Here is a 26,033-nt window from a genome sequence, read left to right on the forward strand (position 1 = left end):
ATCTTGTCTGGATACTGACTGGATCCGGGTGACTGAAGCGACCCACTGATCTGGATACAGACTGGATCTGGTGGCTACGGTGACCTCGGAATAAGGGATTTCTTTAAAAGACTCTTTTATTCATATAAGATTTTCTCCAAATTTTCAGATGGAGGCATGAGAAAGAGATTGCCTTGATTGGGCTTGTGGTTATTGGTGGACCGAGGGGACTTTTGTGAGTTTTACTCCTCCCTTTTGGAGTCGGGGGGGCTGACGAAACGCATGTGGGCAGGCGTCGTCACCCTTGATGACCCTTGGCGAGCGTAGTGGTTTACCAGGGGCAGCGCACAGGCCCGAGGGGTCGTAGACACAGCTCGAGTTTCTCTTCATTGTCGCATAAATCTTTTGCCTTTTACTAAAGATTACCGTGGAGGGGAACTTTTGCGAGTGACCTGTATTTTTGGGTGCTCTGCTCACAGCAGAGCTACATCGAAATGTCAAGAGCAGAATCAATTTGGCCGTCCACCAACACGCTGCAGGAGGGCGTGCCACTGGTCATCGTCTGTATTTGCACTCTCTGCGTTTGCGCTGTCAGCACTTAGTGTTTATTTAGCTGGCATGGGAAGGCAGCACTTTCTTGTACGTGACGGGATGCAAATTCTGGAAGGCTCTCTTTAGTGACGGGTCCAAACAAAGATCTCATCAGCTCCTCTAGCCCTATCGGCGACTCGTGCACTTCGAGCCTTCTTAGCGACGGCGCAAGTGGCTGACTGCTGACTGCTGACTGTGTTGGTGGTATAGTGGTGAGCATAGCTGCCTTCCAAGCAGTTGACCCGGGTTCGATTCCCGGCCAACGCATGTCCTTTGGCTCGGGCTGATGTCGAAGCAGAACTCCTTCTGTGACCTGTGGTCCTCCCAAAACTTTTGGATGGATCATTCGGAAGCCGAAAAGAGCTAGCTCTCCCCGTCGGGGAATCGAACCCCGGTCTTCCGCGTGACAGGCGGAGATACTGTCCACTATACTAACGAGGAGCTGCGCATGATGCCGTTTCTCCCCCAACCGACGCTACTGCACCGACATAACTGAACAATGCATGGCTTTTTCTGACGCTGACACAGCCCTAGCACCGTCAAATTCCGGATGGACCCATCATTAGCTAAAGTCGCATAACATTTGGAACACTACCCGTTGCAGGGCTCATTGTTTGGACTCTTTTTATTTTTTTTTTTTTTTTTAAATTGCGCTTTAAACAAAAAGGATTGTGTCAATGCAACTGAACAACATTAATTCGGAACACAGTGCGTCAATAAAGCAAAATGACAGTTAAAGGCATTTCGTCATTGAAATCGGTGATGTCATCATTCAGCTAAGTTCAGTTTAAATAGTATCTGTGCAATAATTTGCAATCAAGTCAACGATATCGCTGTACATGAAGTGTCCCCAACTATGCCTGCCAGAGGCGACAGAGGCAAGGAACCAAAACTCGATCGGTGAAAAAATGGAGAAAAAACCCGGTGAGAAACCAGGCTCAGTCAGGGAGACAGTTCTCCTCTGGTCAGAAGAAACCAGCAAATCAGTTCCAGGCTGCAGAAAAGTCAGACTGTGCAGAAGAATCATCTGTTTCCTGTGGTCTTGTCCTGGTGGTCGTCTGAGACAAGGTCTTTACAGGGGATCTGTATCTGGGGCTCATCTAGTTGTCCCGGTCTCCGCTGTGTTTCAGGGCCATAGAGGTCCTTTCTAGGTGTTGATCAACCATCTTGTCTGGATACTGACTGGATCCGGGTGACTGAAGCGGCCCACTGATCTGGATACAGACTGGATCTGGTGGCTACGGTGACCTCGGAATAAGGGATTTCTTTAAAAGACTCTTTTATTCATATAAGATTTTCTCCAACTTTTCAGATGGAGGCATGAGAAAGAGATTGCCTTGATTGGGCTTGTGGTTTTTGGTGGACTGAGGGGACTTTTGTGTGTTTTACTCCTCCCTTTTGGAGTGGGGGGGGGGGGGGGGCTGACGAAACGCATGTGGGCAGGCATCGTCACCCTTGATGACCCTTGGCGAGCGTAGTTGTTTACCAGGGGCAGGGCACAGGCCCGAGGGGTCGTAGACACAGCTTGAGTTTCTCTTCATTGTCGCATAAATCTTTCGCCTTTTACTAAAGATTTCCGTGGAGGGGAACTTTTGCGAGTGACCTGGTTTTTTGGGTGCTCTGCTCACAGCAGAGCTACATCGAAATGTCAAGGGCAGAATCAATTTGGCCGTCCACCAACACGCTGCAGGAGGGCGTGCCACTGTTCATCGTCTGTATTTGCACTCTCTGCGTTTGCGCTGTCAGCACTTAGTGTTTATTTAGCTGGCATGGGAAGGCAGCACTTTCTTGTACGTGACGGGATGCAAATTCTGGAAGGCTCTCTTTAGTGACGGGTCCAAACAAAGATCTCATCAGCTCCTCTAGCCCTATCGGCGACTCGTGCACTTCGAGCCTTCTTAGCGACGGCGCAAGTGGCTGACTGCTGACTGCGTTGGTGGTATAGTGGTGAGCATAGCTGCCTTCCAAGCAGTTGACCCGGGTTCGATTCCCGGCCAACGCATGTCCTTTGGCTCGGGCTGACGTCGAAGCAGAACTCCTTCTGTGACCTGTGGCTCCTCCCAAAACTTTTGGATGGATCATTCGGAAGCCGAAAAGAGCTAGCTCTCCCCGTCGGGGAATCGAACCCCGGTCTTCCGCGTGACAGGCGGAGATACTGTCCACTATACTAACGAGGAGCTGCGCATGATGCCGTTTCTCCCCCAACCGACGCTACTGCACCGACATAACTGAACAATGCATGGCTTTTTCTGACGCTGACACAGCCCTAGCACCGTCAAATTCCGGATGGACCCATCATTAGCTAAAGTCGCATAACATTTGGAACACTACCCGTTGCAGGGGTCATTGTTTGGACTCTTTTTTTTTTTTTTTTTAATTGCGCTTTAAACAAAAAGGATTGTGTCAATGCAACTGAACAACATTAATTAGGAACACAGTGCGTCAATAAAGCAAAATGACAGTTAAAGGCATTTCGTCATTGAAATCGGTGATGTCATCATTCAGCTAAGTTCAGTTTAAATAGTATCTGTGCAATAATTTGCAATCAAGTCAACGATATCGCTGTACATGAAGTGTCCCCAGCTATGCCTGCCAGAGGCGACAGAGGCAAGGAACCAAAACTCGATCGGTGAAAAAATGGAGAAAAAACCCGGTGAGAAACCAGGCTCAGTCGGGGAGACAGTTCTCCTCTGGTCAGAAGAAACCAGCAAATCAGTTCCAGGCTGCAGAAAAGTCAGACTGTGCAGAAGAATCATCTGTTTCCTGTGGTCTTGTCCTGGTGGTCGTCTGAGACAAGGTCTTTACAGGGGATCTGTATCTGGGGCTCATCTAGTTGTCCCGGTCTCCGCTGTGTTTCAGGGCCATAGAGGTCCTTTCTAGGTGTTGATCAACCATCTTGTCTGGATACTGACTGGATCCGGGTGACTGAAGCGGCCCACTGATCTGGATACAGACTGGATCTGGTGGCTACGGTGACCTCGGAATAAGGGATTTCTTTAAAAGACTCTTTTATTCATATAAGATTTTCTCCAACTTTTCAGATGGAGGCATGAGAAAGAGATTGCCTTGATTGGGCTTGTGGTTTTTGGTGGACCGAGGGGACTTTTGTGTGATTTACTCCTCCCTTTTGGAGTTGGGGGGGGGGGGGGGGGGCTGACGAAACGCATGTGGGCAGGCGTCGTCACCCTTGATGACCCTTGGCGAGCGTAGTGGTTTACCAGGGGCAGCGCACAGGCCCGAGGGGTCGTAGACACAGCTCGAGTTTCTCTTCATTGTCGCATAAATCTTTCGCCTTTTACTAAAGATTTCCGTGGAGGGGAACTTTTGCGAGTGACCTGTATTTTTGGGTGCTCTGCTCACAGCAGAGCTACATCGAAATGTCAAGAGCAGAATCAATTTGGCCATCCGCCAACACGCTGCACGAGGGTGTGCCACTGGTCATCGTCTGTATTTGCACTCTCTGCGTTTGCGCTGTCAGCACTTAGTTTTTATTTAGCTGGCATGGGAAGGCAGCACTTTCTTGTACGTGACGGGATGCAAATTCTGGAAGGCTCTCTTTAGTGACGGGTCCAAACAAAGATCTCATCAGCTCCTCTAGCCCTATCGGCGACTCGTGCACTTCGAGCCTTCTTAGCGACGGCGCAAGTGGCTGACTGCTTACTGCTGACTGCGTTGGTGGTATAGTGGTGAGCATAGCTGCCTTCCAAGCAGTTGACCCGAGTTCGATTCCCGGCCAACGCATGTCCTTTTGCTCGGGCTGATGTCGAAGCAGAACTCCTTCTGTGACCTGTGGCTCCTCCCAAAACTTTTGGATGGATCATTCGGAAGCCGAAAAGAGCTAGCTCTCCCCGTCGGGGAATCGAACCCATGGTCTTCCGCGTGACAGGCGGAGATACTGTCCACTATACTAACGAGGAGCTGCGCATGATGCCGTTTCTCCCCCAACCGACACTACTGCACCGACATAACTGAACAATGCATTGCTTTTTCTGATGCTGACACAGCCCTAGCACCGTCAAATTCCGGATGGACCCATCATTAGCTAAAGTCGCATTACATTTGGAACACTACCCGTTGCAGGGGTCATTGTTTGGACATTGTTTTTTTTTTGTTTTTTTTTTTTAAATTGCGCTTTAAACAAAAAGGATTGTGTCAATGCAACTGAACAACATTAATTAGGAACACAGTGCGTCAATAAAGCAAAATGACAGTTAAAGGCATTTTGTCATTGAAATCGGTGATGTCATCATTCAGCTAAGTTCAGTTTAAATAGTATCTGTGCAATAATTTGCAATCAAGTCAACGATATCGATGTACATGAAGTGTCCCCAGCTATGCCTGCCAGAGGCGACAGAGGCAAGGAACCAAAACTCGATCGGTGAAAAAATGGAGAAAAAACCCGGTGAGAAACCAGGCTCAGTCGGGGAGACAGTTCTCCTCTGGTCAGAAGAAACCAGCAAATCAGTTCCAGGCTGCAGAAAAGTCAGACTGTGCAGAAGAATCATCTGTTTCCTGTGGTCTTGTCCTGGTGGTCGTCTGAGACAAGGTCTTTACAGGGGATCTGTATCTGGGGCTCATCTAGTTGTCCCGGTCTCTGCTGTGTTTCAGGGCCATAGAGGTCCTTTCTAGGTGTTGATCAACCATCTTGTCTGGATACTGACTGGATCCGGGTGACTGAAGCAGCCCACTGATCTGGATACAGACTGGATCTGGTGGCTACGGTGACCTCGGAATAAGGGATTTCTTTAAAAGACTCTTTTATTCATATAAGATTTTCTCCAACTTTTCAGATGGAGGCATGAGAAAGAGATTGCCTTGATTGGGCTTGTGGTTATTGGTGGACCGAGGGGACTTTTGTGAGTTTTACTCCTCCCTTTTGGAGTGGGGGGGGGCTGACGAAACGCATGTGGGCAGGCGTCGTCACCCTTGATGACCCTTGGCGAGCGTAGTGGTTTACCAGGCGCAGCACACAGGCCCGAGGGGTCGTAGACACAGCTCGAGTTTCTCTTCATTGTCGCATAAATCTTTCGCCTTTTACTAAAGATTTCCGTGGAGGGGAACTTTTGCGAGTGACCTGTATTTTTGGGTGCTCTGCTCACAGCAGAGCTACATCGAAATGTCAAGAGCAGAGTCAATTTGGCCGTCCGCCAACACGCTGCAGGATGGTGTGCCACTGGTCATCGTCTGTATTTGCACTCTCTGCGTTTGCGCTGTCAGCAATTAGTGTTTATTTAGCTGGCATGGGAAGGCAGCACTTTCTTGTACGTGACGGGATGCAAATTCTGGAAGGCTCTCTTTAGTGACGGGTCCAAACAAAGATCTCATCAGCTCCTCTAGCCCTATCGGCGACTCGTGCACTTCAAGCCTTCTTAGCGACGGCGCAAGTGGCTGACTGCGTTGGTGGTATAGTGGTGAGCATAGCTGCCTTCCAAGCAGTTGACGCGGGTTCGATTCCCGGCCAATGCATGTCCTTTGGCTCGGGCTGATGTCGAAGCAGAACTCCTTCTGTGACCTGTGGCTCCTCCCAAAACTTTTGGATGGATCATTCGGAAGCCGAAAAGAGCTAGCTCTCCCCGTCGGGAAATCGAACCCCGGTCTTCCGCGTGACAGGCGGAGATACTGTCCACTATACTAACGAGGAGCTGCGCATGCTGCCGTTTCTCCCCCAACCGATACTACTGCACCGACATAACTGAACAATGCATGGCTTTTTCTGATGCTGACACAGCCCTAGCACCGTCAAATTCCGGATGGACCCATTATTAGCTAAAGTCGCATTACATTTGGAACACTACCCGTTGCAGGGGTCATTGTTTGGACATTGTTTTTTTTTTTTTTTTTAAATTGCGCTTTAAACAAAAAGGATTGTGTCAATGCAACTGAACAACATTAATTAGGAACACAGTGCGTCAATAAAGCAAAATGACAGTTAAAGGCATTTCGTCATTGAAATCGGTGATGTCATCATTCAGCTAAGTTCAGTTTAAATAGTATCTGTGCAATAATTTGCAATCAAGTCAACGATATCGCTGTACATGAAGTGTCCCCAGCTATGCCTGCCAGAGGCGACAGAGGCAAGGAACCAAAACTCGATCGGTGAAAAAATGGAGAAAAAACCCGGTGAGAAACCAGGCTCAGTCGGGGAGACAGTTCTCCTCTGGTCAGAAGAAACCAGCAAATCAGTTCCAGGCTGCAGAAAAGTCAGACTGTGCAGAAGAATCATCTGTTTCCTGTGGTCTTATCCTGGTGGTCATCTGAGACAAGGTCTTTACAGGGGATCTGTATCTGGGGCTCATCTAGTTGTCCGATAGGGCTAGAGGTGTTTCAGGGCCATAGAGGTCCTTTCTAGGTGTTGATCAACCATCTTGTCTGGATACTGACTGGATCCGGGTGACTGAAGCGGCCCACTGATCTGGATACAGACTGGATCTGGTGGCTACGGTGACCTCGGAATAAGGGATTTCTTTAAAAGACTCTTTTATTCATATAAGATTTTCTCCAACTTTTCAGATGGAGGCATGATAAAGAGATTGTCTTGATTGGGCTTGTGGTTATTGGTGGACCGAGGGGACTTTTGTGAGTTTTACTCCTCCCTTTCGGAGTGGGGGGGGGGGGGGGGGGCTGACGAAACGCATGTGGGCAGGCGTCGTCACCCTTGATGACCCTTGGCGAGCGTAGTGGTTTACCAGAGGCAGTGCACAGGCCCGAGGGATCGTAGACACAGCTCGAGTTTCTCTTCATTGTCGCATAAATCTTTCGCCTTTTACTAAAGATTTCCGTGGAGGGGAACTTTTGCGAGTGACCTGTATTTTTGGGTGCTCTACTCACAGCAGAGCTACATCGAAATGTCAAGAGCAGAATCAATTTGGCCGTCCGCCAACACGCTGAAGGAGGGCGTGCCACTGGTCATCGTCTGTATTTGCACTCTCTGCGTTTGCGCTGTCAGCACTTAGTGTTTATTTAGCTGGCATGGGAAGGCAGCACTTTCTTGTACGTGACGGGATGCAAATTCTGGAAGGCTCTCTTTAGTGACGGGTCCAAACAAAGATCTCATCAGCTCCTCTAGCCCTATCGGCGACTCGTGCACTTCGAGCCTTCTTAGCGACGGCGCAAGTGGCTGACTGCTGACTGCGTTGGTGGTATAGTGGTGAGCATAGCTGCCTTCCAAGTAGTTGACCCGGGTTCGATTCCCGGCCAACGCATGTCCTTTGGCTCGGGCTGATGTCGAAGCAGAACTCCTTCTGTGACCTGTGGCTCCTCCCAAAACTTTTGGATGGATCATTCGGAAGCCGAAAAGAGCTAGCTCTCCCCGTCGGGGAATCGAACCCCGGTCTTCCGCGTGACAGGCGGAGATACTGTCCACTATACTAACGAGGAGCTGCGCATGTTGCCGTTTCTCCCCCAACCGACACTACTGCACCGACATAACTGAACAATGCATGGCTTTTTCTGACGCTGACACAGCCCTAGCACCGTCAAATTCCGGATGGACCCATCATTAGCTAAAGTCGCATAACATTTGGAACACTACCCGTTGCAGGGGTCATTGTTTGGACTCTTTTTTTTTTTTTTTTTTTTTAAATTGCGCTTTAAACAACAAGGATTGTGTCAATGCAACTGAACAACATTAATTAGGAACACAGTGCGTCAATAAAGCAAAATGACAGTTAAAGGCATTTCGTCATTGAAATCGGTGATGTCATCATTCAGCTAAGTTCAGTTTAAATAGTATCTGTGCAATAATTTGCAATTAAGTCAACGATATCGCTGTACATGAAGTGTCCCCAGCTATGCCTGCCAGAGGCGACAGAGGCAAGGAACCAAAACTCGATCGGTGAAAAAATGGAGAAAAAACCCGGTGAGAAACCAGGCTCAGTCGGGGAGACAGTTCTCCTCTGGTCAGAAGAAACCAGCAAATCATTTCCAGGCTGCAGAAAAGTCAGACTGTGCAGAAGAATCATCTGTTTCCTGTGGTCTTGTCCTGGTGGTCGTCTGAGACAAGGTCTTTACAGGGGATCTGTATCTGGGGCTCATCTAGTTGTCCGATAGGGCTAGAGGTGTTTCAGGGCCATAGAGGTCCTTTCTAGGTGTTGATCAACCATCTTGTCTGGATACTGACTGGATCCGGGTGACTGAAGCGGCCCACTGATCTGGATACAGACTGGATCTGGTGGCTGCGGTGACCTCGGAATAAGGGATTTCTTTAAAAGACTCTTTTATTCATATAAGATTTTCTCCAACTTTTCAGATGGAGGCATGATAAAGAGATTGTCTTGATTGGGCTTGTGGTTATTGGTGGACCGAGGGGACTTTTGTGAGTTTTACTCCTCCCTTTCGGAGTGGGGGGGGGGGGGGGGGCTGACGAAACGCATGTGGGCAGGCGTCGTCACCCTTGATGACCCTTGGCGAGGTTAGTGGTTTACCAGAGGCAGCCCACAGGCCCGAGGGGTCGTAGACACAGCTCGAGTTTCCCTTCATTGTCGCATAAATCTTTCGCCTTTTACTAAAGATTTCCGTGGAGGGGAACTTTTGCGAGTGACCTGTATCTTTGGGTGCTCTGCTCACAGCAGAGCTACATCGAAATGTCAAGAGCAGAATCAATTTGGCCGTTTGCCAACACGCTGCAGGAGGGCGTGCCACTGGTCATCGTCTGTATTTGCACTCTCTGCGTTTGCGCTGTCAGCACTTAGTGTTTATTTAGCTGGCATGGGAAGGCAGCACTTTCTTGTACGTGACGGGATGCAAATTCTGGAAGGCTCTCTTTAGTGACGGGTCCAAACAAAGATCTCATTAGCTCCTCTAGCCCTATCGGCGACTCGTGCACTTCGAGCCTTCTTAGCGACGGCACAAGTGGCTGACTGCTGACTGCGTTGGTGGTATAGTGGTATAGTGGTGAGCATAGCTGCCTTCCAAGCAGTTGACCCGGGTTCGATTCCCGGCCAACGCATGTCCTTTGGCTCGGGCTGATGTCGAAGCAGAACTCCTTCTGTGACCTGTGGCTCCTCCCAAAACTTTTGGATGGATCATTCGGAAGCCGAAAAGAGCTAGCTCTCCCCGTCGGGCAATCGAACCCCGGTCTTCCGCGTGACAAGCGGAGATACTGTCCACTATACTAACGAGGAGCTGCGCATGTTGCCGTTTCTCCCCCAACCGACACTACTGCACCGACATAACTGAACAATGCATGGCTTTTTCTGACGCTGAAACAGCCCTAGCACCGTCAAATTCCGGATGGACCCATCATTAGCTAAAGTCGCATAACATTTGGAACACTACCCGTTGCAGGGGTCATTGTTTGGACTCTTTTTTTTTTTTTTTTTTTTAAATTGCGCTTTAAACAACAAGGATTGTGTCAATGCAACTGAACAACATTAATTAGGAACACAGTGCGTCAATAAAGCAAAATGACAGTTAAAGGCATTTCGTCATTGAAATCGGTGATGTCATCATTCAGCTAAGTTCAGTTTAAATAGTATCTGTGCAATAATTTGCAATCAAGTCAACGATATCGCTGTACATGAAGTGTCCCCAGCTATGCCTGCCAGAGGCGACAGAGGCAAGGAACCAAAACTCGATCGGTGAAAAAATGGAGAAAAAACCCGGTGAGAAACCAGGCTCAGTCGGGGAGACAGTTCTCCTCTGGTCAGAAGAAACCAGCAAATCAGTTCCAGGCTGCAGAAAAGTCAGACTGTGCAGAATAATCATCTGTTTCCTGTGGTCTTGTCCTGGTGGTCGTCTGAGACAAGGTCTTTACAGGGGATCTGTATCTGGGGCTCATCTAGTTGTCCGATAGGGCTAGAGGTGTTTCAGGGCCATAGAGGTCCTTTCTAGGTGTTGATCAACCATCTTGTCTGGATACTGACTGGATCCGGGTGACTGAAGCGGCCCACTGATCTGGATACAGACTGGATCTGGTGGCTACGGTGACCTCGGAATAAGGGATTTCTTTAAAAGACTCTTTTATTCATATAAGATTTTCTCCAACTTTTCAGATGGAGGCATGATAAAGAGATTGTCTTGATTGGGCTTGTGGTTATTGGTGGACCGAGGGGACTTTTGTGAGTTTTACTCCTCCCTTTTGGAGTGGGGGGGGGGGGGCTGACGAAACGCATGTGGGCAGGCGTCGTCACCCTTGATGACCCTTGGCGAGCGTAGTGGTTTACCAGAGGCAGCGCACAGGCCCGAGGGTTCGTAGACACAGCTCGATTTCTCTTCATTGTCGCATAAATCTTTCGCCTTTTACTAAAGATTTCCGTGGAGGGGAACTTTTGCGAGTGACCTGTATTTTTGGGTGCTCTGCTCACAGCAGAGCTACATCGAAATGTCAAAAGCAGAATCAATTTGGCCGTCCGCCAACACGCTGCAGGAGGGCGTGCCACTGGTCATCGTCTGTATTTGCACTCTCTGCGTTTGCGCTCTCAGCACTTAGTGTTTATTTAGCTGGCATGGGAGGGCAGCACTTTCTTGTACGTGACGGGATGCAAATTCTGGAAGGCTTTCTTTAGTGACGGGTCCAAACAAAGATCTCATCAGCTCCTCTAGCCCTATCGGCGACTCGTGCACTTCGAGCCTTCTTAGCGATGGCGCAAGTGGCTGACTGCTGACTGCGTTGGTGGTATAGTGGTGAGCATAGCTGCCTTCCAAGCAGTTGACCGGGGTTCGATTCCCGGCCAACGCATGTCCTTTGGCTCGGGCTGATGTCGAAGCAGAACTCCTTCTGTGACCTGTGGCTCCTCCCAAAACTTTTGGATGGATCGTTCGGAAGCCGAAAAGAGCTAGCTCTCCCCGTCGGGGAATCGAACCACGGTCTTCCGCGTGACAGGCAGAGATACTGTCCACTATACTAACGAGGAGCTGTGCATGCTGCTGTTTCTCCCTCAACCGATGCTACTGCACCGACATAACTGAACAATGCATGGCTTTTTCTGACGCTGACACAGCCCTAGCACCGTCAAATTCCGGATGGACCCATCATTAGCTAAAGTCGCATAACATTTGGAACACTACCTGTTGCAGGGGTCATTGTTTGGACTCTTTTTTTTTTTTTTTTTTTTTTTTTAAATTGCGCTTTAAACAACAAGGATTGTGTCAATGCAACTGAACAACATTAATTAGGAACACAGTGCGTCAATAAAGCAAAATGACAGATAAAGGCATTTCGTCATTGAAATCGGTGATGTCATCATTCAGCTAAGTTCAGTTTAAATAGTATCTGTGCAATAATTTGCAATCAAGTCAACGATATCGCTTTACATGAAGTGTCCCCAGCTATGCCTGCCAGAGGTGACAGAGGCAAGGAACCAAAACTCGATCGGTGAATAAATGGAGAAAAAACCCGGTGAGAAACCAGGCTCAGTCGGGGAGACAGTTCTCCTCTGGTCAGAAGAAACCAGCAAATCAGTTCCAGGCTGCAGAAAAGTCAGACTGTGCAGAAGAATCATCTGTTTCTTGTGGTCTTGTCCTGGTGGTCGTCTGAGACAAGGTCTTTACAGGGGATCTGTATCTGGGGCTCATCTAGTTGTCCGATAGGGCTAGAGGTGTTTCAGGGCCATAGAGGTCCTTTCTAGGTGTTGATCAACCATCTTGTCTGGATACTGACTGGATCCGGGTGACTGAAGCGGCCCACTGATCTGGATACAGACTGGATCTGGTGGCTACGGTGACCTCGGAATAAGGGATTTCTTTAAAAGACTCTTTTATTCATATAAGATTTTCTCCAACTTTTCAGATGGAGGCATGATAAAGAGATTGTCTTGATTGGGCTTGTGGTTATTGGTGGACCGAGGGGACTTTTGTGAGTTTTACTCCTCCCTTTTGGAGTGGAGGGGGGGGGCTGACGAAACGCATGTGGGCAGGCGTCGTCACCCTTGATGACCCTTGGCGAGCGTAGTGGTTTACCAGAGGCACCGCACAGGCCCGAGGGTTCGTAGACACAGCTTGATTTCTCTTCATTGTCGCATAAATCTTTCGCCTTTTACTAAAGATTTCCGTGGAGGGGAACTTTTGCGAGTGACCTGTATTTTTGGGTGCTCTGCTCACAGCAGAGCTACATCGAAATGTCAAAAGCAGAATCAATTTGGCCGTCCGCCAACACGCTGCAGGAGGGCGTGCCACTGGTCATCGTCTGTATTTGCACTCTCTGCGTTTGCGCTGTCAGCACTTAGTGTTTATTTAGCTGGCATGGGAGGGCAGCACTTTCTTGTACGTGACGGGATGCAAATTCTGGAAGGCTTTCTTTAGTGACGGGTCCAAACAAAGATCTCATCAGCTCCTCTAGCCCTATCGGCGACTCGTGCACTTCGAGCCTTCTTAGCGATGGCGCAAGTGGCTGACTGCTGACTGCGTTGGTGGTATAGTGGTGAGCATAGCTGCCTTCCAAGCAGTTGACCGGGGTTCGATTCCCGGCCAACGCATGTCCTTTGGCTCGGGCTGATGTCGAAGCAGAACTCCTTCTGTGACCTGTGGCTCCTCCCAAAACTTTTGGATGGATCGTTCGGAAGCCGAAAAGAGCTAGCTCTCCCCGTCGGGGAATCGAACCACGGTCTTCCGCGTGACAGGCAGAGATACTGTCCACTATACTAACGAGGAGCTGTGCATGCTGCTGTTTCTCCCCCAACCGATGCTACTGCACCGACATAACTGAACAATGCATGGCTTTTTCTGACGCTGACACAGCCCTAGCACCGTCAAATTCCGGATGGACCCATCATTAGCTAAAGTCGCATAACATTTGGAACACTACCTGTTGCAGGGGTCATTGTTTGGACTCTTTTTTTTTTTTTTTTTTTTTAAATTGCGCTTTAAACAACAAGGATTGTGTCAATGCAACAGAACAACATTAATTAGGAACACAGTGCGTCAATAAAGCAAAAAGACAGATAAAGGCATTTCGTCATTGAAATCGGTGATGTCATCATTCAGCTAAGTTCAGTTTAAATAGTATCTGTGCAATAATTTGCAATCAAGTCAACGATATCGCTGTACATGAAGTGTCCCCAGCTATGCCTGCCAGAGGCGACAGAGGCAAGGAACCAAAACTCGATCGGTGAAAAAATGGAGAAAAAACCCGGTGAGAAACCAGGCTCAGTCGGGGAGACAGTTCTCCTCTGGTCAGAAGAAACCAGCAAATCAGTTCCAGGCTGCAGAAAAGTCAGACTGTGCAGAAGAATCATCTGTTTCCTGTGGTCTTGTCCTGGTGGTCGTCTGAGACAAGGTCTTTACAGGGGATCTGTATCTGGGGCTCATCTAGTTGTCCGATAGGGCTAGAGGTGTTTCAGGGCCATAGAGGTCCTTTCTAGGTGTTGATCAACCATCTTGTCTGGATACTGACTGGATCCAGGTGACTGAAGCGGCCCACTGATCTGGATACAGACTGGATCTGGTGGCTACGGTGACCTCGGAATAAGGGATTTCTTTAAAAGACTCTTTTATTCATATAAGATTTTCTCCAACTTTTCAGATGGAGGCATGATAAAGAGATTGTCTTGATTGGGCTTGTGGTTATTGGTGGACCGAGGGGACTTTTGTGAGTTTTACTCCTCCCTTTTGGAGTGGAGGGGGGGGGGGGGGGGGCTGACGAAACGCATGTGGGCAGGCGTCGTCACCCTTGATGACCCTTGGCGAGCGTAGTGGTTTACCAGAGGCAGCGCACAGGCCCGAGGGTTCGTAGACACAGCTCGAGTTTCTCTTCATTGTCGCATAAATCTTTCGCCTTTTACTAAAGATTTCCGTGGAGGGGAACTTTTGCGAGTGACCTGTATTTTTGGGTGCTCTGCTCACAGCAGAGCTACATCGAAATGTCAAGAGCAGAATCAATTTGGCCGTCCGCCAACACGCTGCAGGAGGGCGTGCCACTGGTCATCGTCTGTATTTGCACTCTCTGCGTTTGCGCTGTCAGCACTTAGTGTTTATTTAGCTGGCATGGGAAGGCAGCACTTTCTTGTACGTGACGGGATGCAAATTCTGGAAGGCTCTCTTTAGTGACGGGTCCAAACAAAGATCTCATCAGCTCCTCTAGCCCTATCGGCGACTCGTGCACTTCGAGCCTTCTTAGCGACGGCGCAAGTGGCTGACTGCTGACTGCGTTGGTGGTATAGTGGTGAGCATAGCTGCCTTCCAAGCAGTTGACCCGGGTTCTATTCCCGGCCAACGCATGTCCTTTGGCTCAGGCTGATGTTGAAGCAGAACTCCTTCTGTGACCTGTGGCTCCTCCCAAAACTTTTGGATGGATTGTTTGGAAGCCGAAAAGAGCTAGCTCTCCCCTTCGGAAAATCGAACCCCGGTCTTCCGCGTGACAGGCGGAGATACTGTCCACTATACTAACGAGGAGCTGCGCATGCTGCCATTTCTCCCCCAACCGACGCTACTGCACCGACATAACTGAACAATGCATGGCTTTTTCTGACGCTGACACAGCCCTAGCACCGTCAAATTCCGGATGGACCCATCATTAGCTAAAGTCGCATAACATTTGGAAAACTACCCGTTGCAGGGGTCATTGTTTGGACTCTTTTTGTTTTTTTGTTTTTTTTTAAATTACGCTTTAAACAAAAAGGATTGTGTCAATGCAACTGAACAACATTAATTAGGAACACAGTGCGTCAATAAAGCAAAATGACAGTTAAAGGCATTTCGTCATTGAAATCGGTGATGTCATCATTCAGCTAAGTTCAGTTTAAATAGTATCTGTGCAATAATTTGCAATCAAGTCAACGATATCGCTGTACATGAAGTGTCCCCAGCTATGCCTGCCAGAGGCGACAGAGGCAAGGAACCAAAACTCGATCGGTGAAAAAATGGAGAAAAAACCCGGTGAGAAACCAGGCTCAGTCGGGGAGACAGTTCTCCTCTGGTCAGAAGAAACCAGCAAATCAGTTCCAGGCTGCAGAAAAGTCAGACTGTGCAGAGGAATCATCTGTTTCCTGTGGTCTTGTCCTGGTGGTCGTCTGAGACAAGGTCTTTACAGGGGATCTGTATCTGGGGCTCATCTAGTTGTCTGATAGGGCTAGAGGTGTTTCAGGGCCATAGAGGTCCTTTCTAGGTGTTGATCAACCATCTTGTCTGGATACTGACTGGATCCGGGTGACTGAAGAGCCCACTGATCTGGATACAGACTGGATCTGGTGGCTACGGTGACCTCGGAATAAGGGATTTCTTTAAAAGACTCTTTTATTCATATAAGATTTTCTCCAACTTTTCAGATGGAGGCATGATAAAGAGATTGTCTTGATTGGGCTTGTGGTTATTGGTGGACCGAGGGGACTTTTGTGAGTTTTACTCCTCCCTTTTGGAGTGGGGGGGGGGGCTGACGAAACGCATGTGGGCAGGCGTCGTCACCCTTGATGACCCTTGGCGAGCGTAGTGGTTTACCAGAGGCAGCGCACAGGCCCGAGGGTTCGTAGACACAGCTCGAGTTTCTCTTCATTGTCGCATAAATCTTTCGCCTTTTACTAAAGATTTCTGTGGAGGGGAACTTTTGCGAGTGACCTGTATTTTTGGGTGCTCTGCTCACAGCAGAGCTACATCGAAATGTCAAGAGCAGAATCAATTTGGCCGTCCGCCAACACGCTGCAGGAGGGCGTGCCACTGGTCATCGTCTTTATTTGCACTCTCTGCGTTTGCGCTGTCAGCCATTTGTGTTTATTTAGCTGGCATGGGAAGGCAGCACTTTCTTGTACGTGACGGGATGCAAATTCTGGAAGGCTCTCTTTAGTGACGGGTCCAAACAAAGATCTCATCAGCTCCTCTAGCCCTATCGGCGACTCGTGCACTTCGAGCCTTCTTAGCGACGGCGCAAGTGGCTGACTGCTGACTGCTGACTGCGTTGGTGGTATAGTGGTGAGCATAGCTGCCTTCCAAGCAGTTGACCCGGGTTCTATTCCCGGCCAACGCATGTCCTTTGGCTCGGGCTGATGTTGAAGCAGAACTCCTTCTGTGACCTGTGGCTCCTCCCAAAACTTTTGGATGGATTGTTTGGAAGCCGAAAAGAGCTAGCTCTCCCCGTCGGAAAATCGAACAGCGGTCTTCCGCGTGACAGGCGGAGATACTGTCCACTATACTAACGAGGAGCTGCGCATGCTGCCATTTCTCCCCCAACCGACGCTACTGCACCGACATAACTGAACAATGCATGGCTTTTTCTGAAGCTGACACAGCCCTAGCACCGTCAAATTCCGGATGGACCCATCATTAGCTAAAGTCGCATAACATTTGGAAAACTACCCGTTGCAGGGGTCATTGTTTGGACTCTTTTTGTTTTTTTGTTTTTTTTTAAATTACGCTTTAAACAAAAAGGATTGTGTCAATGCAACTGAACAACATTAATTAGGAACACAGTGCGTCAATAAAGCAAAATGACAGTTAAAGGCATTTCGTCATTGAAATCGGTGATGTCATCATTCAGCTAAGTTCAGTTTAAATAGTATCTGTGCAATAATTTGCAATCAAGTCAACGATATCGCTGTACATGAAGTGTCCCCAGCTATGCCTGCCAGAGGCGACAGAGGCAAGGAACCAAAACTCGATCGGTGAAAAAATGGAGAAAAAACCCGGTGAGAAACCAGGCTCAGTCGGGGAGACAGTTCTCCTCTGGTCAGAAGAAACCAGCAAATCAGTTCCAGGCTGCAGAAAAGTCAGACTGTGCAGAAGAATCATCTGTTTCCTGTGGTCTTGTCCTGGTGGTCGTCTGAGACAAGGTCTTTACAGGGGATCTGTATCTGGGGCTCATCTAGTTGTCCGATAGGGCTAGAGGTGTTTCAGGGCCATAGAGGTCCTTTCTAGGTGTTGATCAACCATCTTGTCTGGATACTGACTGGATCCGGGTGACTGAAGCGGCCCACTGATCTGGATACAGACTGGATCTGGTGGCTACGGTGACCTCGGAATAAGGGATTTCTTTAAAAGACTCTTTTATTCATATAAGATTTTCTCCAACTTTTCAGATGGAGGCATGATAAAGAGATTGTCTTGATTGGGCTTGTGGTTATTGGTGGACCGAGGGGACTTTTGTGAGTTTTACTCCTCCCATTTGGAGTGGGGGAGGGGGGCTGACGAAACGCATGTGGGCAGGCGTCGTCACCCTTGATGACCCTTGGCGAGCGTAGTGGTTTACCAGAGGCAGTGCACAGGCCCGAGGGTTCGTAGACACAGCTCGAGTTTCTCTTCATTGTCGCATAAATCTTTCGCCTTTTACTAAAGATTTCCGTGGAGGGGAACTTTTGCGAGTGACCTGTATTTTTGGGTGCTCTGCTCACAGCAGAGCTACATCGAAATGTCAAGAGCAGAATCAATTTGCTCGTCCGCCAACACGCTGCAGGAGGGCGTGCCACTGGTCATCGTCTGTATTTGCACTCTCTGCGTTTGCGCTGTCAGCACTTAGTGTTTATTTAGCTGGCATGGGAAGGCAGCACTTTCTTGTACGTGACGGGATGCAAATTCTGGAAGGCTCTCTTTAGTGACGGGTCCAAACAAAGATCTCATCAGCTCCTCTAGCCCCATCGGCGACTCGTGCACTTCGAGCCTTCTTAGCGACGGCGCAAGTGGCTGACTGCTGACTGCGTTGGTGGTATAGTGGTGAGCATAGCTGCCTTCCAAGCAGTTGACCCGGGTTCTATTCCCGGCCAACGCATGTCCTTTGGCTCGGGCTGATGTTGAAGCAGAACTCCTTCTGTGACCTGTGGCTCCTCCCAAAACTTTTGGATGGATTGTTTGGAAGCCGAAAAGAGCTAGCTCTCCCCGTCGAAAAATCGAACCCCGGTCTTCCGCGTGACAGGCGGAGATACTGTCCACTATACTAACGAGGAGCTGCGCATGCTGCCGTTTCTCCCCCAACCGACGCTACTGCACCGACATAACTGAACAATGCATGGCTTTTTCTGACGCTGACACAGCCCTAGCACCGTCAAATTCCGGATGGACCCATCATTAGCTAAAGTCGCATAACATTTGGAAAACTACCCGTTGCAGGGGTCATTGTTTGGACTCTTTTTTTTTTTTTTTTTTTTAAATTACGCTTTAAACAAAAAGGATTGTGTCAATGCAACTAAACAACATTAATTAGGAACACAGTGCGTCAATAAAGCAAAATGACAATTAAAGGCATTTCGTCATTGAAATCGGTGATGTCATCATTCAGCTAAGTTCAGTTTAAATAGTATCTGTGCAATAATTTGCAATCAAGTCAACGATATCGCTATACATGAAGTGTCCCCAGCTATGCCTGCCAGAGGCGACAGAGGCAAGAAACCAAAACTCGATCGGTGAAAAAATAGAGAAAAAACCCGGTGAGAAACCAGGCTCAGTCGGGGAGACAGTTCTCCTCTGGTCAGAAGAAACCAGCAAATCAGTTCCAGGCTGCAGAAAAGTCAGACTGTGCAGAAGAATCATCTGTTTCCTGTGGTCTTGTCCTGGTGGTCGTCTGAGACAAGGTCTTTACAGGGGATCTGTATCTGGGGCTCATCTAGTTGTCCGATAGGGCTAGAGGTGTTTCAGGGCCATAGAGGTCCTTTCTAGGTGTTGATCAACCATCTTGTCTGGATACTGACTGGATCCGGGTGACTGAAGCGGCCCACTGATCTGGATACAGACTGGATCTGGTGGCTACGGTGACCTCGGAATAAGGGATTTCTTTAAAAGACTCTTTTATTCATATAAGATTTTCTCCAACTTTTCAGATGGAGGCATGATAAAGAGATTGTCTTGATTGGGCTTGTGGTTATTGGTGGACCGAGGGGACTTTTGTGAGTTTTACTCCTCCCTTTTGGAGTGGGGGGGGGGGCTGACGAAACGCATGTGGGCAGGCGTCGTCACCCTTGATGACCCTTGGCGAGCGTAGTGGTTTACCAGAGGCAGCGCACAGGCCCGAGGGTTCGTGGACACAGCTCGAGTTTCTCTTCATTGTCGCATGAATCTTTCGCCTTTTACTAAAGATTTCCGTGGAGGGGAACTTTTGCGAGTGACCTGTATTTTTGGGTGCTCTGCTCACAGCAGAGCTACATCGAAATGTCAAGAGCAGAATCAATTTGGCCGTCCGCTATCACGCTGCAGGAGGGCGTGCCACTGGTCATCGTCTGTATTTGCACTCTCTGCGTTTGCGCTGTCAGCACTTAGTGTTTATTTAGCTGGCATGGGAAGGCAGCACTTTCTTGTACGTGACGGGATGCAAATTCTGGAAGGCTCTCTTTAGTGACGGGTCCAAACAAAGATCTCATCAGCTCCTCTAGCCCTATCGGCGACTCGTGCACTTCGAGCCTTCTTAGCGACGGCGCAAGTGGCTGACTGCTGACTGCGTTGGTGGTATAGTGGTGAGCATAGCTGCCTTCCAAGCAGTTGACCCGGGTTCTATTCCCGGCCAACGCATGTCCTTTTACTCGGGCTGATGTTGAAGCAGAACTCCTTCTGTGACCTGTGGCTCCTCCCAAAACTTTTGGATGGATTGTTTGGAAGCCGAAAAGAGCTAGCTCTCCCCGTCGGAAAATCGAACCCCGGTCTTCCGCGTGACAGGCGGAGATACTGTCCACTATACTAACGAGGAGATGCGCATGCTGCCGTTTCTCCCCCAACCGACGCTACTGCACCGACATAACTGAACAATGCATGGCTTTTTCTGACGCTGACACAGCCCTAGCACCGTCAAATTCCGGATGGACCCATCATTAGCTAAAGTCGCATAACATTTGGAAAACTACCCGTTGCAGGGGTCATTGTTTGGACTCTTTTTGTTTTTTTGTTTTTTTTTAAATTACGCTTTAAACAAAAAGGATTGTGTCAATGCAACTGAACAACATTAATTAGGAACACAGTGCGTCAATAAAGCAAAATGACAGTTAAAGGCATTTCGTCATTGAAATCGGTGATGTCATCATTCAGCTAAGTTCAGTTTAAATAGTATCTGTGCAATAATTTGCAATCAAGTCAACGATATCGCTGTACATGAAGTGTCCCCAGCTATGCCTGCCAGAGGCAACAGAGGCAAGGAACCAAATCTCGATCGGTGAAAAAATGGAGAAAAAACCCGGTGAGAAACCAGGCTCAGTCGGGGAGACAGTTCTCCTCTGGTCAGAAGAAACCAGCAAATCAGTTCCAGGCTGCAGAAAAGTCAGACTGTGCAGAAGAATCATCTGTTTCCTGTGGTCTTGTCCTGGTGGTCGTCTGAGACAAGGTCTTTACAGGGGATCTGTATCTGGGGCTCATCTAGTTGTCCGATAGGGCTAGAGGTGTTTCAGGGCCATAGAGGTCCTTTCTAGGTGTTGATCAACCATCTTGTCTGGATACTGACTGGATCCGGGTGACTGAAGCGGCCCACTGATCTGGATACAGACTGGATCTGGTGGCTACGGTGACCTCGGAATAAGGGATTACTTTAAAAGACTCTTTTATTCATATAAGATTTTCTCCAACTTTTCAGATGGAGGCATGATAAAGAGATTGTCTTGATTGGGCTTGTGGTAATTGGTGGACCGAGGGGACTTTTGTGAGTTTTACTCCTCCCATTTGGAGTGGGGGGGGGGGGCTGACGAAACGCATGTGGGCAGGCGTCGTCACCCTTGATGACCCTTGGCGAGCGTAGTGGTTTACCAGAGGCAGCGCACAGGCCCGAGGGTTCGTAGACACAGCTCGAGTTTCTCTTCATTGTCGCATAAATCTTTCGCCTTTTACTAAAGATTTCCGTGGAGGGGAACTTTTGCGAGTGACCTGTATTTTTGGGTGCTCTGCTCACAGCAGAGCTACATCGAAATGTCAAGAGCAGAATCAATTTGGCCGTCCGCCAACACGCTGCAGGAGGGCGTGCCACTGGTCATCGTCTGTATTTGCACTCTCTGCGTTTGCGCTGTCAGCACTTAGTGTTTATTTAGCTGGCATGGGAAGGCAGCACTTTCTTGTACGTGACGGGATGCAAATTCTGGAAGGCTCTCTTTAGTGACGGGTCCAAACAAAGATCTCATCAGCTCCTCTAGCCCCATCGGCGACTCGTGCACTTCGAGCCTTCTTAGCGACGGCGCAAGTGGCTGACTGCTGACTGCGTTGGTGGTATAGTGGTGAGCATAGCTGCCTTCCAAGCAGTTGACCCGGGTTCTATTCCCGGCCAACGCATGTCCTTTGGCTCGGGCTGATGTTGAAGCAGAACTCCTTCTGTGACCTGTGGCTCCTCCCAAAACTTTTGGATGGATTGTTTGGAAGCCGAAAAGAGCTAGCTCTCCCCGTCGAAAAATCGAACCCCGGTCTTCCGCGTGACAGGCGGAGATACTGTCCACTATACTAACGAGGAGCTGCGCATGCTGCCGTTTCTCCCCCAACCGACGCTACTGCACCGACATAACTGAACAATGCATGGCTTTTTCTGACGCTGACACAGCCCTAGCACCGTCAAATTCCGGATGGACCCATCATTAGCTAAAGTCGCATAACATTTGGAAAACTACCCGTTGCAGGGGTCATTGTTTGGACTCTTTTTTTTTTAAATTACGCTTTAAACAAAAAGGATTGTGTCAATGCAACTAAACAACATTAATTAGGAACACAGTGCGTCAATAAAGCAAAATGACAATTAAAGGCATTTCGTCATTGAAATCGGTGATGTCATCATTCAGCTAAGTTCAGTTTAAATAGTATCTGTGCAATAATTTGCAATCAAGTCAACGATATCGCTATACATGAAGTGTCCCCAGCTATGCCTGCCAGAGGCGACAGAGGCAAGGAACCAAAACTCGATCGGTGAAAAAATGGAGAAAAAACCCGGTGAGAAACCAGGCTCAGTCGGGGAGACAGTTCTCCTCTGGTCAGAAGAAACCAGCAAATCAGTTCCAGGCTGCAGAAAAGTCAGACTGTGCAGAAGAATCATCTGTTTCCTGTGGTCTTGTCCTGGTGGTCGTCTGAGACAAGGTCTTTACAGGGGATCTGTATCTGGGGCTCATCTAGTTGTCCGATAGGGCTAGAGGTGTTTCAGGGCCATAGAGGTCCTTTCTAGGTGTTGATCAACCATCTTGTCTGGATACTGACTGGATCCGGGTGACTGAAGCGGCCCACTGATCTGGATACAGACTGGATCTGGTGGCTACGGTGACCTCGGAATAAGGGATTTCTTTAAAAGACTCTTTTATTCATATAAGATTTTCTCCAACTTTTCAGATGGAGGCATGATAAAGAGATTGTCTTGATTGGGCTTGTGGTTATTGGTGGACCGAGGGGACTTTTGTGAGTTTTACTCCTCCCTTTTGGAGTGGGGGGGGGGGCTGACGAAACGCATGTGGGCAGGCGTCGTCACCCTTGATGACCCTTGGCGAGCGTAGTGGTTTACCAGAGGCAGCGCACAGGCCCGAGGGTTCGTAGACACAGCTCGAGTTTCTCTTCATTGTCGCATAAATCTTTCGCCTTTTACTAAAGATTTCCGTGGAGGGGAACTTTTGCGAGTGACCTGTATTTTTGGGTGCTCTGCTCACAGCAGAGCTACATCGAAATGTCAAGAGCAGAATCAATTTGGCCGTCCGCCAACACGCTGCAGGAGGGCGTGCCACTGGTCATCGTCTGTATTTGCACTCTCTGCGTTTGCGCTGTCAGCACTTAGTGTTTATTTAGCTGGCATGGGAAGGCAGCACTTTCTTGTACGTGACGGGATGCAAATTCTGGAAGGCTCTCTTTAGTGACGGGTCCAAACAAAGATCTCATCAGCTCCTCTAGCCCCATCGGCGACTCGTGCACTTCGAGCCTTCTTAGCGACGGCGCAAGTGGCTGACTGCTGACTGCGTTGGTGGTATAGTGGTGAGCATAGCTGCCTTCCAAGCAGTTGACCCGGGTTCTATTCCCGGCCAACGCATGTCCTTTGGCTCGGGCTGATGTTGAAGCAGAACTCCTTCTGTGACCTGTGGCTCCTCCCAAAACTTTTGGATGGATTGTTTGGAAGCCGAAAAGAGCTAGCTCTCCCCGTCGAAAAATCGAACCCCGGTCTTCCGCGTGACAGGCGGAGATACTGTCCACTATACTAACGAGGAGCTGCGCATGCTGCCGTTTCTCCCCCAACCGACGCTACTGCACCGACATAACTGAACAATGCATGGCTTTTTCTGACGCTGACACAGCCCTAGCACCGTCAAATTCCGGATGGACCCATCATTAGCTAAAGTCGCATAACATTTGGAAAACTACCCGTTGCAGGGGTCATTGTTTGGACTCTTTTTTTTTTTTTTTTTTTTAAATTACGCTTTAAACAAAAAGGATTGTGTCAATGCAACTAAACAACATTAATTAGGAACACAGTGCGTCAATAAAGCAAAATGACAATTAAAGGCATTTCGTCATTGAAATCGGTGATGTCATCATTCAGCTAAGTTCAGTTTAAATAGTATCTGTGCAATAATTTGCAATCAAGTCAACGATATCGCTATACATGAAGTGTCCCCAGCTATGCCTGCCAGAGGCGACAGAGGCAAGGAACCAAAACTCGATCGGTGAAAAAATGGAGAAAAAACCCGGTGAGAAACCAGGCTCAGTCGGGGAGACAGTTCTCCTCTGGTCAGAAGAAACCAGCAAATCAGTTCCAGGCTGCAGAAAAGTCAGACTGTGCAGAAGAATCATCTGTTTCCTGTGGTCTTGTCCTGTTGGTCGTCTGAGACAAGGTCTTTACAGGGGATCTGTATCTGGGGCTCATCTAGTTGTCCGATAGGGCTAGAGGTGTTTCAGGGCCATAGAGGTCCTTTCTAGGTGTTGATCAACCATCTTGTCTGGATACTGACTGGATCCGGGTGACTGAAGCGGCCCACTGATCTGGATACAGACTGGATCTGGTGGCTACGGTGACCTCGGAATAAGGGATTTCTTTAAAAGACTCTTTTATTCATATAAGATTTTCTCCAACTTTTCAGATGGAGGCATGATAAAGAGATTGTCTTGATTGGGCTTGTGGTTATTGGTGGACCGAGGGGACTTTTGTGAGTTTTACTCCTCCCTTTTGGAGTGGGGGGGGGGGCTGACGAAACGCATGTGGGCAGGCGTCGTCACCCTTGATGACCCTTGGCGAGCGTAGTGGTTTACCAGAGGCAGCGCACAGGCCCGAGGGTTCGTAGACACAGCTCGAGTTTCTCTTCATTGTCGCATAAATCTTTCGCCTTTTACTAAAGATTTCCGTGGAGGGGAACTTTTGCGAGTGACCTGTATTTTTGGGTGCTCTGCTCACAGCAGAGCTACATCGAAATGTCAAGAGCAGAATCAATTTGGCCGTCCGCTATCACGCTGCAGGAGGGCGTGCCACTGGTCATCGTCTGTATTTGCACTCTCTGCGTTTGCGCTGTCAGCACTTAGTGTTTATTTAGCTGGCATGGGAAGGCAGCACTTTCTTGTACGTGACGGGATGCAAATTCTGGAAGGCTCTCTTTAGTGACGGGTCCAAACAAAGATCTCATCAGCTCCTCTAGCCCTATCGGCGACTCGTGCACTTCGAGCCTTCTTAGCGACGGCGCAAGTGGCTGACTGCTGACTGCGTTGGTGGTATAGTGGTGAGCATAGCTGCCTTCCAAGCAGTTGACCCGGGTTCTATTCCCGGCCAACGCATGTCCTTTTACTCGGGCTGATGTTGAAGCAGAACTCCTTCTGTGACCTGTGGCTCCTCCCAAAACTTTTGGATGGATTGTTTGGAAGCCGAAAAGAGCTAGCTCTCCCCGTCGGAAAATCGAACCCCGGTCTTCCGCGTGACAGGCGGAGATACTGTCCACTATACTAACGAGGAGATGCGCATGCTGCCGTTTCTCCCCCAACCGACGCTACTGCACCGACATAACTGAACAATGCATGGCTTTTTCTGACGCTGACACAGCCCTAGCACCGTCAAATTCCGGATGGACCCATCATTAGCTAAAGTCGCATAACATTTGGAAAACTACCCGTTGCAGGGGTCATTGTTTGGACTCTTTTTTTTTTTTTTTAAATTACGCTTTAAACAAAAAGGATTGTGTCAATGCAACTGAACAACATTAATTAGGAACACAGTGCGTCAATAAAGCAAAATGACAGTTAAAGGCATTTCGTCATTGAAATCGGTGATGTCATCATTCAGCTAAGTTCAGTTTAAATAGTATCTGTGCAATAATTTGCAATCAAGTCAACGATATCGCTGTACATGAAGTGTCCCCAGCTATGCCTGCCAGAGGCGACAGAGGCAAGGAACCAAAACTCGATCGGTGAAAAAATGGAGAAAAAACCCGGTGAGAAACCAGGCTCAGTCGGGGAGACAGTTCTCCTCTGGTCAGAAGAAACCAGCAAATCAGTTCCAGGCTGCAGAAAAGTCAGACTGTGCAGAAGAATCATCTGTTTCCTGTGGTCTTGTCCTGGTGGTCGTCTGAGACAAGGTCTTTACAGGGGATCTGTATCTGGGGCTCATCTAGTTGTCCGATAGGGCTAGAGGTGTTTCAGGGCCATAGAGGTCCTTTCTAGGTGTTGATCAACCATCTTGTCTGGATACTGACTGGATCCGGGTG

General features: G+C 48.7%; 19 non-coding genes across 19 annotated transcripts; 16 read left to right on the forward strand and 3 right to left on the reverse strand.

The window, feature by feature from the left end:
• Positions 1 to 350: 350 nt before the first annotated feature.
• On the forward strand, positions 351 to 465 carry LOC132146013 (U5 spliceosomal RNA). Its single transcript, XR_009434765.1, has one exon. It is a non-coding gene; the product is annotated as a U5 spliceosomal RNA (small nuclear RNA).
• A 474-nt stretch (positions 466 to 939) lies between these two features.
• trnad-guc (transfer RNA aspartic acid (anticodon GUC)) lies at positions 940 to 1,011 on the reverse strand. The gene has a single exon. It is a non-coding gene; the product is annotated as a tRNA-Asp (tRNA).
• A 1,081-nt stretch (positions 1,012 to 2,092) lies between these two features.
• Positions 2,093 to 2,207, forward strand: LOC132146030 (U5 spliceosomal RNA). The gene has a single exon (XR_009434781.1). It is a non-coding gene; the product is annotated as a U5 spliceosomal RNA (small nuclear RNA).
• Positions 2,208 to 2,500: 293 nt separating this feature from the next.
• Positions 2,501 to 2,572, forward strand: trnag-ucc (transfer RNA glycine (anticodon UCC)). Its single transcript has one exon. It is a non-coding gene; the product is annotated as a tRNA-Gly (tRNA).
• Positions 2,573 to 2,675: 103 nt separating this feature from the next.
• trnad-guc (transfer RNA aspartic acid (anticodon GUC)) lies at positions 2,676 to 2,747 on the reverse strand. The gene has a single exon. It is a non-coding gene; the product is annotated as a tRNA-Asp (tRNA).
• A 1,077-nt stretch (positions 2,748 to 3,824) lies between these two features.
• Positions 3,825 to 3,939, forward strand: LOC132145817 (U5 spliceosomal RNA). The gene has a single exon (XR_009434581.1). It is a non-coding gene; the product is annotated as a U5 spliceosomal RNA (small nuclear RNA).
• A 1,624-nt stretch (positions 3,940 to 5,563) lies between these two features.
• On the forward strand, positions 5,564 to 5,678 carry LOC132145818 (U5 spliceosomal RNA). The gene has a single exon (XR_009434582.1). It is a non-coding gene; the product is annotated as a U5 spliceosomal RNA (small nuclear RNA).
• Positions 5,679 to 7,292: 1,614 nt separating this feature from the next.
• On the forward strand, positions 7,293 to 7,407 carry LOC132145932 (U5 spliceosomal RNA). Its single transcript, XR_009434691.1, has one exon. It is a non-coding gene; the product is annotated as a U5 spliceosomal RNA (small nuclear RNA).
• A 468-nt stretch (positions 7,408 to 7,875) lies between these two features.
• On the reverse strand, positions 7,876 to 7,947 carry trnad-guc (transfer RNA aspartic acid (anticodon GUC)). Its single transcript has one exon. It is a non-coding gene; the product is annotated as a tRNA-Asp (tRNA).
• A 1,082-nt stretch (positions 7,948 to 9,029) lies between these two features.
• LOC132145771 (U5 spliceosomal RNA) lies at positions 9,030 to 9,144 on the forward strand. The gene has a single exon (XR_009434538.1). It is a non-coding gene; the product is annotated as a U5 spliceosomal RNA (small nuclear RNA).
• Positions 9,145 to 10,769: 1,625 nt separating this feature from the next.
• LOC132145918 (U5 spliceosomal RNA) lies at positions 10,770 to 10,883 on the forward strand. Its single transcript, XR_009434677.1, has one exon. It is a non-coding gene; the product is annotated as a U5 spliceosomal RNA (small nuclear RNA).
• Positions 10,884 to 12,503: 1,620 nt separating this feature from the next.
• On the forward strand, positions 12,504 to 12,618 carry LOC132146007 (U5 spliceosomal RNA). The gene has a single exon (XR_009434761.1). It is a non-coding gene; the product is annotated as a U5 spliceosomal RNA (small nuclear RNA).
• Positions 12,619 to 14,243: 1,625 nt separating this feature from the next.
• Positions 14,244 to 14,358, forward strand: LOC132145819 (U5 spliceosomal RNA). The gene has a single exon (XR_009434583.1). It is a non-coding gene; the product is annotated as a U5 spliceosomal RNA (small nuclear RNA).
• A 1,617-nt stretch (positions 14,359 to 15,975) lies between these two features.
• On the forward strand, positions 15,976 to 16,090 carry LOC132145957 (U5 spliceosomal RNA). Its single transcript, XR_009434715.1, has one exon. It is a non-coding gene; the product is annotated as a U5 spliceosomal RNA (small nuclear RNA).
• A 1,626-nt stretch (positions 16,091 to 17,716) lies between these two features.
• Positions 17,717 to 17,831, forward strand: LOC132145820 (U5 spliceosomal RNA). Its single transcript, XR_009434584.1, has one exon. It is a non-coding gene; the product is annotated as a U5 spliceosomal RNA (small nuclear RNA).
• Positions 17,832 to 19,446: 1,615 nt separating this feature from the next.
• LOC132145936 (U5 spliceosomal RNA) lies at positions 19,447 to 19,561 on the forward strand. Its single transcript, XR_009434695.1, has one exon. It is a non-coding gene; the product is annotated as a U5 spliceosomal RNA (small nuclear RNA).
• Positions 19,562 to 21,180: 1,619 nt separating this feature from the next.
• LOC132145821 (U5 spliceosomal RNA) lies at positions 21,181 to 21,295 on the forward strand. The gene has a single exon (XR_009434585.1). It is a non-coding gene; the product is annotated as a U5 spliceosomal RNA (small nuclear RNA).
• Positions 21,296 to 22,900: 1,605 nt separating this feature from the next.
• LOC132145822 (U5 spliceosomal RNA) lies at positions 22,901 to 23,015 on the forward strand. The gene has a single exon (XR_009434586.1). It is a non-coding gene; the product is annotated as a U5 spliceosomal RNA (small nuclear RNA).
• Positions 23,016 to 24,630: 1,615 nt separating this feature from the next.
• On the forward strand, positions 24,631 to 24,745 carry LOC132145823 (U5 spliceosomal RNA). Its single transcript, XR_009434587.1, has one exon. It is a non-coding gene; the product is annotated as a U5 spliceosomal RNA (small nuclear RNA).
• The last annotated feature ends 1,288 nt before the right edge of the window (positions 24,746 to 26,033 follow it).

The sequence above is a fragment of the Carassius carassius genome, chromosome 8 (assembly GCF_963082965.1).
Source record: "Carassius carassius chromosome 8, fCarCar2.1, whole genome shotgun sequence".
In the NCBI taxonomy this organism is placed as follows: Eukaryota; Metazoa; Chordata; class Actinopteri; order Cypriniformes; family Cyprinidae; genus Carassius; species Carassius carassius.